We start from the raw sequence: 12,294 nt of genomic DNA on the forward strand, positions 1-12,294 counted from the left end.
TGATGAGAACATTCCAAAGAGAAAAAAAGAGATCACCAGAGTAGGGATCCTATGCCTCAGCAATCCCTTGAGACTTTAGCATAAGGCCAAGGCATCGCATTTGATGGTCAATCATCGGCAAAGGATTTCATTAGCCATTGTATTCTTTAAGAATGTAGGCAGTAAGTACTTTTTAGAAGGATTTCTGTAAAAGGTTTAAAGTAAAAATACTGCTATATTTAAAGACAGCACAATTAATTGAGTGAAATAGAGCCAGAACAGGAAGCCTGGTTACATTCATCACTGTTTTTAAAGGAACAGTTACTGGGGTTGGACTCTCCGTCCCAAGGACTACTCTCCTTCCCAACTCCTTCAGAGGAATCTGCAAAAGGAAGCAGCCCTGGCCAGCCCTCAGGAATTATTGCAGCGCCCCCAATCGCTGGATTGGGGATTTTAAGAATCTCTGCTCCGTTATACACTGCTGGTAAGTCTTCGTGCTGTTGTACACATTAAGGTAATGGGTTTCCAAGCGATTTGACTGGGGGGACCGACCAAGAAACTAACCCCCACGTTTTCAACTGAGGTAAATATCTAAGTATTTTTGCTTGCGGTAGAGATCCCGGACTCTAAGGGTTTAGGATGGAAAACATCCAACCCACTTCACGTGGCTTCCTATTCCTTGGGGGGAGTGTCTTTAAAAGCACCTGCCAGCGTTAAGTTCTTGTGCTTTCGGAAAGAGGCTGACCCGGCGAGTATCAGGGGGAGCTTTTTACAATTTGGACTGAGAATTGCGTGAGTGGCCCTAGGAATGTCAATTAACTCCGTATTTCCCTAATGTGGTTCGCAGGCTGGCCGCGGAAGATGCTATGTTGAACCTGGCGCAGCCAGGCCTCAGGACAGTCTGCATCCCTGGGGAGAGCGGTGGTCGCCCCGGGAGCGGTGAGCTGGCGCTCGATGCCCAGCGCCAGTGGCTCAGCGGGCGACTCGCGCTCCCGGGAAAGACCCGCGGGGCAGCAGGCGCGGGCGCGGGGCGGGGACGCGGGGTCCGGGCCGGGGGCGCCGTCGGCGAGGCTCGCGCAGCCGCACTGGGCGCGCCGACTCCGGGCTCCTCCTCCTAGCTCCGTAGTAAGCATGGCGGCGGCGGCGTTCGTGGTCCCTCGGGTGAAACAGAAAGCGGGAGCTACGCGGAGAGGGAGCGAAGAGCGGGGCTGAGGCGGCGCCGTCACTGCCGGAAAACCACCCCAACAGTCAGTGCGCCCGCGGCCGCAGCGGCCCCGAGAGCTGGCTCTGCCGCTGAGGTAGAGCGAGAACGATCAGGAACCCGAAGAAGAGGCGCCAGGGTAGCCGCCTTCCTCCGCCTCAAAGCGGCGTGACTCGGAGGTGAGAGCACGGGCGCTCCCTTCGGGGAAGGCGGGGGAGACCGAGCTGTCCCACTCCCGTCCCGCCCCGGAGCAGGCGCCACGGAAACCGTTAGGCTGGGTCTGAGGAGCCGGGGCGCCGAGCGGGACTCGGGCCCGTCGAGGGGCCCGGCCCTTCCCGTCCTCTGGGCGCGCTACGGGCAGAGGGTAGTGGAGGGTGTGTGTCGGGGGCAGGGGGTGGACAGGACCCGTCAACTCGTCGGGCACCTGCCGGGCCCGAGTCTTGCCCAGAGGCGCTTGCGGGGGCGCGACTGCGGCCCCGCCACTAGCCAGAGGAGGCGGTGCGGGGGCGCGGGCGGCCTTCCCTCCGCCCCCCGGCCGGCGGTGAGCAGCGCCGCTCCCGGAGGCTCGGGGGTCGAGTGCGGAGCCCAGGGGACGAGATCGCCCAGCGGCCGCCGCGCCTTGGGCTTCGGCCACCGGGCAGCCGCCGAACTTGAACGCTTTTCTGAAGAGAGTTTCCCCCGTTCATCTTGGGGTTAAAACCTCGAAAACCCGCCCTTGTGTGTTTGATCCTGTTTGGCTGGTGCCGGTAGTACCTGGCGGTTCCTCTACCCGGCTGAGTTAACCACCTGTTCGGTCAGGAGGTTGACTCGAGGCTGCAGTCCTCGCCCTGTTTAACAACCTGGATCTTTGAACTTTTGACACGAGCGGGGAAGGACGCCATGCGTTAGGTAAAGGAAAATGAACAAATAATGTTGTCATACGATCTGGGGCAGAACGGTGGCTCTTTTAATTAACGTAGTCGTTACTCGTTCTTTTATTAAACAGCGTTAAAAGCCTTGAGATATTTTGGAGGGAGGGGGTGTGTAATGGTTGCTGAGGTGTTAGGAATCATGAATTAGAGATTTTCTTTTGTGAAATTTTATTTAAGTTTCTTTGGACACCTTTGTGTCTGAGCATCTTCCAACTAAGAATAATAAGCCGACAAGATTTTTTTTTTTTACGGTATAATGTGTTCAGTATGGACTTTTAAAACAGAGCAACGTAATTATTTGTTTCTTAACTGTATCTGTGTTTTTTTTTTTAGTCTTTGGTCTTGAAACCAAAGGTGTGTTTTTCTGTATTATAAGGCTGAAACAGCTAAAGTTGAACTGTTACTATAATATTTTACCACCTTGCTATTACCAGCACCAGTGCTAAACATATGCTACTCAGGAGTTGGAGCCATATGCTAGGCAGCAACTAATTGAGTTTTGGGGCTATGATCCTGTGTTTGGATAAATATTTAGTTTTTGTGTATTTCCTAAATCTGTAATTCTTGCCATCGTGTAAGTTTTGTTTAAACCACCTAAAAATATTCAGAGAAATGAGTCCCCCTCTGCCTTTTTGGTCTTTTCTTGGTTGAATTGATTTATCTAAAGTAATGAGATAAAGTGCCCATTGAGATAGATGGTGCTCTTAACAGAAAACAGTGATAAAAAGGATTTTTAACACATCTTTTATAACATAGAACCTAAAATTTGCTTTCAGCTTTTTGGCCCACTGATAATTCTTGCCATCACTAATAACACCTGTTAGTAGGAAGAAAGGATGACTTAACAGGGAAAAAAAAAATCTCATTAAAATTTTTATAAATAATGTTATATTAAAAAAATTTAGCCCTGTCATGTTAATTTTACTTTTTTTTTCTCTTTTCATTCATAGATCATCTCTGTTTTCTCATGTAGGTTGACGGAGAAATTTTTTTATCCCAGGCAGGTTGCCTTTAGCCACCTGTATGCTTCTGAATTAACTCCCTCTTTTTCCTTTGTTTCTCCTTTTGAATCCTCAGAATCATTGAATGTTTAGGGAAAATAAACTTCTGATTAACACTGGTCTCAAACATAATTATAAGGGCAATTTGCTTCTCCCAAATTAATGATCTGCATTTGAAAAAACTGGTGCTAGGATTATTATATGGTGTCATCTGTGTCATCACTTTCCTTCGTCATGTGAGTAATTGAGAGCTGATTCATTTTACCATGCATTTAACAATTACCTTTTAGTTGTAAAATTTCTACAGTGTAATATTAAGCATATTTTATTACTAATTACAAAAAACTGTCTTTGACCAACCAGGCACAGGTAAGGACTGAGAGACTGTTAAACCCAGTACAAAAAGAAGGGATAGAGGCTTAATATTCTCATTGTCTTTTGTATCTTTACTTAGGTAAAAAGCACTTAATTTATAATATGCAGTAGTTTTAGTTTAAACTCATTGGTAATATTTATCCTTATTTTAAAACATTTGTGGGGTTTTTTTATGTTCATACATGCAAGGCTTGTGCACCTTATATTTTGCCTATATTTTTATAATACAGTTTGATGAAGTAATATAAAAATTGTTTTAATATCCTTGGTGTATTTTTCTGTGAAAATGAGTTTAGATGGTATCTTTGAGAGTGATGTAGGGATATGCACATGATTTCCAATTTTATTTGGCAGGTAATCAAAAGATAAATGGTTTTTTTCCTAGCAGTCTCTAGCACACTTCAGATAAATTTAGAATATTGAAAATCTAAAGATTTAGAATACAGTGCATGTCTATCCCATTGAATCTTGTAGTGCTTCAATTATCACATTGTAAAAAAAAAAAAGAAAAGAAAAATGGCTCTATGGATATCAATGTCGAGAGCTGCTTGTTAAAAGGACATTAATGGCCAATAGTGTTCAAAGGCAAATTTTGTTTTTTAAAATGTATTGTAAGCTTTTATAATTTTTTAATATATATGTATTTTTATCTACTTATTTTGAGAGAGAGTGTGGGTGTGGGATGGCCAGAGAGAGAGAGAGAATCCCAAGCAGCCTCCGTGCTGTCAGCCCAGAGCCTGACGTGGGGCTTGATCCCAGGAACTGCAAGATCATGACCTGAGCCAAAATTAAGAGTCAGTTGCTTAACCAAATGAGCCACCCAGGCGCCCCTAATTTTTATAATATTTTGATCTCCTTTTATTTCAAAGTATTCAGTAGTCTTGTTATCTCTTGATCCTTATCTCTCTATTCTTCTACTATTATAGTTTTGTCTTCACATACACTTTCCAAGTTGGCAGTGTAGCTTATGGTCTTGCATCCAGTTACTTTGTGGGTGTCCTCCTTTGATATTTCCAATCACTTATCACCCATTACCAGTCCTCAGTTTATTTTTTTCCAAGACAGAGAGGTACACTTGGGAGGTGACATGTGCTAAGAGATTGATGAGCTATTATTAAAGTGGGGATACTAAAGCAGTGTGATATCTTTCCTTCAAGTTGTTTAGAAAATAGTTGTAGATACTAGACTAACACACAGAAAATCATTAGCAAAAATCTGAGATGTCATTATTAAGTTGTGTGGCAAGAAAAGTGAGGCTACTGAGGGCTAGAATGATCATGGAAGACATTTGGAAGAAGTCAGACTTGAAGCTGGGGAAGGACTTAGCAAAAGAATTGACATGCAGAGCTGGAAGTGGTAGCAAGGAGACCAGTCTGAGAGCATCTAAGGATAAGTATTAAGAGGAAGAAAGAAAGAAGGTTGCATACAGATTTTGGCTAAGCCCCAGGGCATGGTCAAAGGAATAGGCAGGACTGGACAAGATAGTTTGGCTGTATCATTATGAGCTCATCACTGGAAGAACTATATGTCTGCTTAGATACATTAATAGGTTGTTTTATGTGTAAGGGATAGCCTTACATATATGACTTATATGTGTTTGTTTATTACAGCTCAGAACATGAATCGGCAAACTTTTACTATAGAGTGCCAGATGGTAAATATTTTAGGCTTTGCAGTTTACTTATGGTCTCTAGTGAGTATCTTTTATTTTTTAAATAATTTTTTATAAATATAAGAATCATTCTTAACTCAAGGGACAAACAAAAATAAGCCAGCTATGGGCTGGATTCGGCCAGTGGACCTAGTTTGCTGACTCTTGCTAATAATTGGGCTAGGTAATTGTCCTTGTAGCATATATGTCAGGTGTTTTATATTGTTTGTCTACATGATTGGTGTGTTTTGTTATGACTATTATTTATATTTGTTCCCTATGTTATAGTAAAAATAAAGAAAATATGTAGAAATAAATATTATTGTAATTATTATTTTGTGGTCAGACTTCTAGCAACAGCCTAGACTAGGTGTTAGAACCTAGTGAAAGAAGTGAAGTGAAGTGAAAGAAGAAAAATCTTTGAGCCAGACCTTCCAGCAGTGAAAATAGGTCCATCATGGCTTGATTTAAAATTCATGTAAAGGTTGGGGTGACTGGGTGCCTCAGTCCATTAAACGTCTGACTCTTGGGGCGCCTGGGTGGCGCAGTCGGTTAAGCGTCCGACTTCAGCCACGTCACGATCTCGCGGTCCGTGAGTTCGAGCCCCGCGTCGGGCTCTGGGCTGATGGCTCAGAGCCTGGAGCCTGTTTCCGATTCTGTGTCTCCCTCTCTTTCTGCCCCTCCCCGTTCATGCTCTGTCTCTCCCTGTCCCAAAAATAAATAAACATTGAAAAAAAAAAAATTTAAACATCTGACTCTTGATTTTGGCTCAGGTCATGATCACACTATTCATGACATCAAGCCCTGTGTTGGGCTCTATGCTGGCTGCATGGAGCCTGCTTGGGATTCTCTCCCTCTGCCTCTCCCCTGCTCTCTGTCCTCTGTCTCCCTCCCTCCTTCTCTGTCCGTCTGTCTCTGTCTTTCCCTCTCTCTCCCTCAAAATTAATAAATAAACATTAAAAAAATAAAATTTATGTAAAGGTTAAGTATATCAACAGCCTGTTTTGGTTTTGCATATTTTAAACTACAACTGGCATTTTATAAACTTTGGCTAGGGTACTGGTGGCCTGTAAGTGATAACAGGGAACTGGTGGCAGCAAACTTTGTCTTTAAAAGTAGTCTAGGGCGAATTAGTGAAGAGATAAACAGACATCTCTCATAACTCCAAGAGTCACTGTGTTTCAGAACAGTCTAATGATGTTTCCATTGATGAGCTTGAGTCATCAAGAAAAGGTTGCATGATGTGCAGATTAAAGTAAAGAAGAAAGACCTAGAAATCCCTTCTAAAATATTTCCATTAAGATTACTTAAAGATAAGTTATGGTGGGGGCCCCTGGGTGGCTCAGTTGGTTAAGCATCTGACTTCAGCTCAGGTCATGATCTCACAGTTCTTGAGTTCATACCCCGCAATGGGCCTCTGTGCTGACAGCTCAGAGCCTGGAGTCTGCTTCAGATTCTGTGTCTCTCTCTCTCTCTCTCTGCACACCCCCCCCCAAAGATAAACAAGCATTAACAACATTTTTAAAAAGATACGGTGATTTAGAGGACAAATATTAGTTACTTTGAAAATTTATTCACGTGAACTAGCTCTTTGAAGTTTCTAAATTTATAGATGTGTATTTCTAAGTCAGTTGTTTCCTTCAGCACATTGTGTTTCATATACCATTACCAGGTGAATAGTGGTGCCCCAGGTTATGGTCACATGAATCAATTGGCTAGGGTTACTCTGTCATCAAGAGTAATGACATCGTTTTGTGTCATCAGGAGAACAAGAATATAACATAAAGCATTTTTTGATTTGTGGGTATTAGTAAACATGTTCTGTATATGAAGGATAATATTAGGTGCTGGAAAGAGGAAAGATGTAGAAGATGGAGAGCTGTCTGGGTAAAATCAGTGTTGTTTCTTTTTTTTCCCCTCTTAAAAACATTAAAATCAACAAACAAAACTTCAGAACTTAAGTTGATTTTTGTAATTTATTTATACTAGCATTTTCCATACTTTATATGTATATACTGTCTTACATTTTAAGGCAGTATGAACCTTTTGAACTAAATTTAAGCCTCCATGAATTGTTACCTAGTAAAAATTGGACTTTTTAAATTTTGCTTTAAAGAGAAATTAACATTTCACTCTCCCACCTCCCTTTTGCCAGTACTTGAAAACAGCTTGATCATTCTAGTTATTTTGTTTTTTAGATTAAGTACCATGCATCTTAGTTCCACCTTCACCCTTATTAGCCATATGATGTCAGATTAATTTTTTTCAATCTTAAATTCCTAATCCTTAAAATTGAGAATGCTATCTATCCTGTTGTCCCCACAGAAATATTATGAGCACCCAAAAAGATGTTGGACGCCGTGAAAACAAAGTACCAAATAAGTGTTTACATTAATACTATATTGGAGTAAGCATTTCATTTATTCAATTGTTTTAACTGCTTTCTTAGCAAAGAGAACACATATAAAAGCTTTCTTTCTTTCTATTCTTATTAATCTTGCAGTGCAGTCCATATCCAATGCCTCTGTTCTTTTTACAAGAGAATACTGATCTTATATTCCAAGCAACTTCAGCTATTCTTTTCCAGAGTGGGATAAAAATATGCAAAAGTGAATTCCTTATGGTTTTTTTTTTTTCAAGTGGAAGACTATTCCTGTATCTATAGTAATAAGATCCATTTGTTGAATTCTCATTGGAGTTTAGGCCCTATATTTGGTTATTTTTTAAATTCTATACAGACATACCAGATACGTGTTAGTACTTTTATTTTGCAGATGAAACTGTTACTTCTGATTGACTTTAATATCTCTTTTTCTCCCTCACTTCTTGAGATCTCTTATGTGCTGGCTGTTAGAAATAAAAAGTTTGATGGGTACTTTTTTTTTTCTTTTCTAATTTTTGTTTAAATTCTATTTTAGTTAATCACTTCTTGGCCTTTTGGCTAAGGTAAGTGTAAATTCTGTTTAGTTAATGTACAATGCAATGTTGGTTTCAGGAGTAGAATTCAGTGATTCATCACTTACAGATATGTACTTTGAAATAAACCTTGATATAAAAGTTATTCAAGTTTGGGGTTTTTGGGTGGCTTGGTTGAATATCCATCTTCAGCTCAGGTCATAATCTCATGGTTTGTGAGTTCAAGCCCCGGGTCTGGCTCTATGTGGACAGCTCAGAGTCTTGAGACTACTTCAAATTCTGTGTCTCCTTCTTTCTCTGCCCCTCCCCTGCTTGCGCTCTCTCTCGCTCTCTCTCTCTCTGTCTCTCAAAAATAAATAAACGTTAAAAAAAAAAGTTATCCAAATTTGATAAGTTAGATTGTGTTAATCAGCCTCTTACCACAAATATCTGACAGGTATTTTTTATTTTCCTTCTTTAGAATCCACATTTCAATATGTATTTGTACAGAATATCTTAGAAAATTTAGTGATTTCTTTATTATCCACTTCCCCTGTGAGAGAAAAAAAAATCTACTTTGGAGGTTCTAAACAGATGTTTAAGTACATTTTAAAGCCCAGTTAAGACTTTTTAAAAAAAGTAATTATATACTTTCTTTTTGAGAAATAGATGTTATGTACAGCAACTACTTTTGAGATCTAGCTTGAAGGAATAGTCATTTCATTTACTTCAAAATCAACTTTTCTTAAGATTTCCTTAAATTTTTTTTTTTTTTTTTTTAAATTTTTTTTTTTTTCAACGTTTTTTATTTATTTTTTGGACAGAGAGAGACAGAGAATGAACGGGGGAGGGGCAGAGAGAGAAGGAGACACAGCATCGGAAACAGGCTCCAGGCTCTGAGCCATCAGCCCAGAGCCTGACGCGGGGCTCGAACTCAAGGACCGCGAGATCGTGACCTGGCTGAAGTCGGACGCTTAACCGACTGCGCCACCCAGGCGCCCCCTTAAATTTTTTTTTAATCTTTATTTATTTTTGAGAGAGAGACAGAGTGCAAGCAGGGGAGGAACAGAGAGAGGGAGGCACAGAATCCAAAGCAGGCTCCAGGCTCTCAGCTGTCAGCACAGAGCCCAATACGGGGCTTAAACTCACGAACTGCGATTTCGTGACCTGAGCCCAAGTTAGACGCTTAACCGACTCATCCATCCAGGTGCCCCAGATTTCCTTAAATTTTTAAAATGAAACATTTATAACATGTGATTTAATTATGTTTGCAATTTCTAAATTTTTTTTTATTTGCTTAAGACAGGCATTCTCAATTTACCATTTTGTTCTTAGGACTGGATTTTTTCCCTGTAATATTTTCATTTGCACTGTATACTTGTTTTTCTTACATGTTGGTAATAGTTTATGAACTATGTTTTTGTTTCTTCTCTGTTAGGACCAGCTATTTCTGATACTTCAGATATTAAGTTCATCACTGTTCTCAAATGCCACTGTATGCTAGCAATTTTATTTTTTTAATCTATTACTTTAACCTTGCTAAAACTGGCCTAATGTGTGTGGTAGAGTATGGGCAGTTGTCCCTCTAATTCATCTTTCAGGCTGCTTCCAGACTAATATTTCAAAAACATGAGTTTATTCAAATCAATACTTTTAGAAATTGAAATCATGCCACAATTTATTCTGTTGATATCCTGTGACTATATTTTTTCCCAACTTTGTAGTAGAAAGAGCTTATGTTTTAAATTAGGCAGATAGAGGGTTATTTGTTGGCTTCTTCCCTTATTTGCTGTATATAAACACGAACATGTTACATTACCCCTATGGACCTTAGTTTTTTTCACTTTAAAGAGGGGTAATCTATCTTTTAGAATTGGCTGTTACAACAATTAGAAGAGAGAGCCCATTTAACATGGCAAGGAAACTGCTTGCCATAGGATATTTATATCTAGAACTTTGACAGACATTTCTAATCATTGTCACCTAGATAGCCTATTCTTATTTTCACCATTTTTCATCTATCATTTGTTAATTCTTTAAATGTCCTAGATATTTTTTTTTTTTGTTTATTTATTTTGAGACAGAGAGAGACAGAGCATGAACGGGGGAGGGGCAGAGAGAGAGGGAGACACAGAACCAGAAGCAGGCTCCAGGCTATGGGCCATCAGCCCAGAGCCCGATGCGGGGCTCGAACTCACGGAACGTGAGATCGTGACCTGAGCTGAAGTTGGACGCTTAACCGACTGAGCCACCCAGGCACCCCTAAATGTCCTAGATATTTACAGTATGGATATCACAAAGATAAATGTCATACTCCCATCCCTCTACTAATTCACAAACTAGGATAAGAGATAAAGACATAGAAACAAATGCACATTGAAAAATAAGAGTAAATAAAATACCTCTTGCCTTGCCTTTTTTCACTTGTGTGAATCTCTCCTGTCATTGAGTACTGAACTGCCATGTTTCCATATTATCCTCTGTATCATGATTGTGCACATATCATACTGTAGCGTATACATATATATATTTGCTTGTCTCAACTATTAGACTATGAACTTATTGAGTTTGAACAGTACTGCTGAAGTTGGCAATTTTTTTTTTTCTATAAAGGAGCAGATAGTAAATATTTTAAGATGTGTGGCTGTATGGACTATTACAACTACTTAACTGTGTTGTAGGAGCATAAAAATAGCCATAGATGAGCTACAAACATTGGGTATGACTATGTTCCAGTAAAACTTTACAGAAACAGGCATGGGGCCAGATTTGGCCCACAGGCCTTAGTTTGCTGACTCCTGCGATGCTATATACCCTATACCTGACAAATATAAGACACTCAGTAGATAATCAGTTAATATGTATTAAATACTCTCTGTGTTCTGGCTGCTGTTCCAAGTAGCATTACCTGTATCAGTTGACTTAAATCCTTAAAACAACCCTCTGAGGTAATTACTATCATCACTGTTTTAAAAATGAGGAAACTGAAGCAGAGTGAAGTTAAACAGCATGCCTAAGATTATACTAGTTAGTGAAAGATTTGGGATTTGAACCCAGGCACCCGATTCTAGAGCCTGGGCTTTTAATCATTAAATCATATCAGTTCTGATATGTTGAATCCCAGGAGTATAATATCGATTCATTATTGGAAAACATGTTGATGTAATTCACTGTATTAATTACAGGATAAAACTATATGATTATCTCTTTGGTACTAGAAATATCCTTTTCTAAAATTCAGTTGTCCCTGATAACAATTAATAAGAAATAGCCTAGTAAAGGGTCTCTGTCAGAAGCCTGTGTTAAATGTCAGTGAAATATTAGAAGCACTTCCATAAAAAGATAGGAACATAACACTTGCCCTAAAGTCTCAGCCAATGCAGTAAGAAACAAGAAAAATAATTAACATCTAAATAAGGGGTATGCTGGGTGGGGCGAGGGAGTAAGGTGAGATATATCACTGTTAGTATTTGCAGTTGATACTGCCTACTTCAAAAATACAGGATAGTCCGCACAACGTGATTTGAGTCACAAAGAGATTTTAGTAAACCAGCTGGCTATAACTTAGAAGATTCATTAGCCTTTTTTTTTTTTTTTTTTAAGATTATTTTGACAGATAGAGCATGAGCAGGGGAGGGGCAGAGAGAGAGAATCCCAAGCCGGCTCCATGCTGTGAGTGCAGAGCCCAACACAGGGCTAGATCCCATGAGCCATGAGACCATGACCTCAGCCAAAATCAAGAGTCAGATACTCAACCAGCTGAGCCACCTAGGTGCCCCAATTCATTACCTTTCTTATTATACACCAGCAGTAGCCAACTATGAAAAACAATAAAAAAGTAGAAGTCAAAATTATAAAATACTTAAGAACCTTTTAAAATATGCAGCAGCTATATAAAGAAAACTACCAAGAAGATCTTAATGGAGAACATACTATATTCCTGAATATGATAACTCAATATTGTAAAAATGGCAGTTCTCACCAAATGAGTCAATGAGTTAGTGTAATTCTAATTAGATGATAATTGGATTTTAAAATGGAAGTTGACAAACTGATGTTTCAAGTTTTAAGAAGGTGAAATACATAAGAATGGCCAAGTAAATTTCAAAAAAAAAAAATAACAAAGGGGAACATTCCTACCAAAGATGAAAATATACCATAAAATCACAATTTAAAAAAATAAGAATTTGGAGTAGCAATGAGCATGTTGATGATAGGAACAGAATTTAGAATTCAGGAGGAGCTCCATGGACACGTAAGAATTTATTGTGTGATAAATGA

At 39.8% G+C, this 12,294-nt stretch overlaps 1 protein-coding gene across 5 annotated transcripts in view; it reads left to right on the forward strand.

The window, feature by feature from the left end:
• The first annotated feature begins 542 nt into the window (after nt 1–542).
• The window catches only part of FNDC3A (fibronectin type III domain containing 3A), a 149,152-nt gene continuing 137,400 nt past the window's right edge, over nt 543–12,294 (forward strand). For 2 of the 5 annotated variants that reach the window (XM_025924140.2, XM_086712211.1), the window contains exon 1: nt 1,120–1,359. The gene's annotated coding sequence lies outside the window, so the exon portion shown is untranslated. Of the gene's footprint in view, nt 563–749; nt 772–1,119; nt 1,360–1,436; nt 2,069–12,294 lie in introns of those variants that run through there. The other 3 variants (XM_086712189.1, XM_086712182.1, XM_086712176.1) reach the window with 3 other exon arrangements.

This window comes from Puma concolor, chromosome A1, assembly GCF_028749965.1.
Source record: "Puma concolor isolate L17-30 chromosome A1, mPumCon1.1.hap2, whole genome shotgun sequence".
NCBI classification, from domain to species: domain Eukaryota; kingdom Metazoa; phylum Chordata; class Mammalia; order Carnivora; family Felidae; genus Puma; species Puma concolor.